Source organism: Limulus polyphemus, unplaced genomic scaffold (assembly GCF_000517525.1).
Source record: "Limulus polyphemus unplaced genomic scaffold, Limulus_polyphemus-2.1.2 Scaffold1982, whole genome shotgun sequence".
Classification (NCBI taxonomy): domain Eukaryota; kingdom Metazoa; phylum Arthropoda; class Merostomata; order Xiphosura; family Limulidae; genus Limulus; species Limulus polyphemus.
The window spans coordinates 163,964-168,348 of NW_013667592.1; positions in this window are offsets into that span (position 1 = coordinate 163,964).

Below are 4,385 nucleotides of genomic sequence, written 5' to 3' on the forward strand. Positions count from 1 at the left end.
TGTAAAGCCTGTTGGCTAATTACTCCCAGCCTATTGAGTCAATCTCAAACAATCTTGGCAGGTTGACGCTTTAGATAATGTTGAATATACTAGAGATTCAAGGTTAAAGTATGAAAGTTGCTCAAACAACCGTGCTTTTCTCACGGTCAATGGGGTGTAGGGTGTTCAAGGGTGAAATACGTAATACAAATACACCTAAGTATTATACATAATTCAAATACACCCAAGTATTATACGTAATACAAATACACCCAAATATTATACGTTATACAAATACACCTAAGTATTATGCGTAATACAAATACATCCATGTATTATACGTAATACAAATACACCCAAGTATTATACATAATACAAATACACCCAATTATTACATATAATACAAATACACCCAAGTATTATACGTAATACAAATACACCCAAGTATTATACGTAATACAAATACACCCAAGTATTATACGTAATACAAATACACCCAAGAAGTATCAAATGTTTGCACCCAAATCTCCAAACAACAAAACACGACAGTCAATTCTGTTTATAAGTACAGTAAGTTATGCAAAGTGACAAATTTATAATTTTTATTTCTTGTAGAAAGCAAAATCATACATAAAAATTAACACTAAATTTAACTTTCAGTTACTGAATACAACGTAAAATATAAACCACAGCCAAAGGCGTCGCTAGATACTTTAAAAATTTCTGGGTAGGGTTCACAGGCGCGGGAATTTTCCGGCGTTTTATTATGATATCGAACATCGTTTGCTATTCTGATTTTTCAAGACACACACACACGCTGTCAAATAGAATCGGGGCACGAGCCCCGCGTGCCAATGCCTAGCGACATCTCTGACCACAGTAGTAAAGACGAAATAGAAGAAGTGAAAAACACTACCACTTAGATTCTGGATTTATAATTTAGAAAACATCTAAATTTTAAATGAATAACCATATTAATGAACAACTAATTATTATAAAAGATCCCCGATGGGTTTGTTTGTTTTGTAATTAAGCACAAAACTACACAATGGGCTATCTGTGCGAAACCCGGTTTCTAGCGTTATAAGTTCACAGACATGCCACTGTGGGGCTCCCAGATGGTCAGCGGTAAGTTTAAGGTTTAAGGACTTCAAACGTTAAAATCCGGGGTTCGATTTCCCTCAGTGAACAGAGCGCAGATTATCCATTTTGAAGCTTAGCGCTAAAAACATACACAAGCAATTGATATAAAATATCATATAGTATAATAATATTAATATAAAATATCATATAGTATAACAATATTAATATAAAATATCATACAGTATTATAATATTAATATAAAATATCATACAGTATTATAATATTAATATAAAATATCATATAGTATTATAATATTAATATAAAATATCATATAGTATTATAATATTAATATAAAATATCATATAGTATAATAATATTAATATAAAATATAATATAGTATAATAATATTAATTTATACTATATGATATTTTATATTAATATTATTATACTATATGATATTTTATATTAATATTATTATACTATATGATATTTTATATTAATATTATTATACTATATGATATTTTATATTAATATTATTATACTATATGATATTTTATATTAATATTATTATACTATATTATATTTATATTTAATATTAATATAAATTATAATATAGATCATAATAATAATTATGGGAACAAGAAAGAATGATCTCCAACATATTCATTTATGTGACAAGAGTCGAAAAAAAAAAGTTAATAAAACGGTGGTCGTAAAAGGAGTGACAGCTAAGAAGATGCCACTAAATCTATAAAAAGGAGAAGTGAATTATCTAGTGTTTGTTTGGATCAAGGAATTGCCGGGAGTTGTGTAATCCTCGCCTTCTTTATTACAGACAATGTACACCTTGGAACTAATCTCAGAGAACCTTCGTAAGGCTAGAAACTTGTATTTGTACCCTAGATGAAGTCAGTCAAAAAAGAAAAAAAAAAGAAGAAAACTTTTAAAGATAAATAATGAGGAAATCATGAAGTTCGTGTTACCATGGCAACAAAAGTTCACGAACTTTCGACGTCTCATTTTGTAGCAATATGTATCTATCAAACAATATTACGTATATATATATATATACAAATCAAAACACCTCATTAGCTTCGCTAAAAGCTTTGTTTTCCGAGAAACTAAAGATTTCAGTAAATCCATCTACAAATCACTTTACAACCTGCAAAATGAGAAAATATGTTACACGCTTACTTAACATTCCAGCTTAGCTTATTTCACACCTTGGTTAAGATTTGTGTGTTTCGGATATTCCTAGCCGTCACTAATTTTGAATTGATAGTCTAAAGAAAAAGCATTAAATCAACAACACCCGTTGTAAACTTTTGGGCCACTCCAATCGAATAGTGGGGTTTGACTGTCACTCTTATAACGCACCCACGGCCCTAAAGTGCGGGTTGCGATTCTGTGGCAACGAGATAAGAACTAAGTATCCTTGGATTCACAGTCCAGCACATTAATCCCTAAGCCACGCCCAGCTTCCGATTAACAAGTTCACAGATATAATAATATATCATCGACACTAACGAACCTCGCGCTATCAACCTGTGATATGGAATCAGTTTCTATTTTTTTGTCTACTATTATCATGTCTCATTTAGAGTGACCCTGGTTAGTTACAGTTTGAAGAATCCCCATCCTCGGTTTGTGTCGACACACATGATCAAACTATTTTTAGTCGCGGCTTTGAGTTTTTGTTTTGTTTTTTCCAAGCACAAACTTTTAGCTTATAGCTCCATCTTTTCTTGATTGATTTGAGATATAATTACTCAGAAGGTCAACCCCGTTTCGATTGATGTATTTAACCACGCCCTAGATCTCATAGATTAATTTACTCTAATCCTGCCTTAAATAATTTCAATTTGAGGGTAGGCTGGTAGAGGTCCTGATGAGTAATAAAATCGAATCGGGTATACGCGGGCCCCACGCTTTGTATTATTGCTGGCACACACAAAATACTAGCTCATAAAAAGGGAAACTGAGGTCTCATAGATTAATCTACTCTAATCCTGCCGAAAAGAATTTCAAGTGCTGCAGCTATTGAGGATTCCCACTTGTTTTTTGTTTTTGATAAATACGAAACCACTTCACACAGAATTAGGGACTTAAAAATAAACAAGCAAAGTGTCGAGTGACTCAAGCGGTTTAAAAACTATTTAGATGAAATTTGGAGTTTTTGACTAAAGTAACTATGTAAAAATAGTGCATCAATAAAGATCAGAACATATTTGAATTGTCTACTGCCAGGGTCGTCATTGGAGAAGGGGGGACGATAGGGCGGCCACATATACGCAAATTACGCCATTGCGTAGGGCCCCCCAGCTGAAGTTGGGGGGGGGGGCACGCAAGGGCAGTCTTCTAGTTCTAGACTGCTAACCAATGAGAATACAAGCAGTTAGTGTTATCCGCCGCTACAAGGGCTTTTTTCCAGTTTTTTTGACAGAATAATGGTGGAACTGGTAGTAAGTTTTATAAAGCATCTTTAGCCTCACTTGCCATCCCCTGGGAAATGAGCAACATATATCTTTCTTTATTCATTCGGTGTATATAGTGTATGTTGCTTTAGACTCCGTCCCCCCATCCTCGCGGAAAAAATGTCTGTGGACGTTCATGGAGGTTGGTATAAAAAGCTCGAGATGAAAGATTTTAAACATTTATCTATGAATTTCTTTCCCTTACCAAAATATGTCTGTTTGAAGATTTTTGTTTGTTTGTAGTTACTCAATGGGCTATCTGTGTTCTGCCCACCACTAGTATCGAAACCCGGTTTCTAGCGTTGCTGTTTGAAGATAAGCATAAAGCTACACAATGGGCTACCCGTGTTCTGCCCAACACGGGTATCGAAACGCGGTTTCTGACGTTGTAAGTCCGCAGACAGGCCGCTGTGCCACCAAAATATGAATTTCAATGAAGAAACGGGAACCGGCCTTAGAATTTGCGAGGATTAAAGGCGGAGTAGCTCGTGGGGCCGTCTTCTATAAGTGAAATACCTTGACTTATCTAGCTGTTTCAGAATATTTTATCGCATTTCAAACTTCAAAGACAGGGCCAAAAAGCATTTGCCTAGATTGCTTCTTTCTAAGGCTGGCTCGGTGAAGAAAAGACGACGTTAACAAATACGTAAATATACACCTGGAAAAAAGTTAAGTACCCCCGTGTTTTTTTAAGTGATTCAGATTCGACGTTCTTGTGACTGATTATAAATTACCATTCAATCTAAACGTGTTTATCAAATGAAATTATGCATTATTGGGCACAAGAAAACAAGATTATCACCGTAAAATAACAATTTTTAATTTACATATCATGACATCAAAATATGG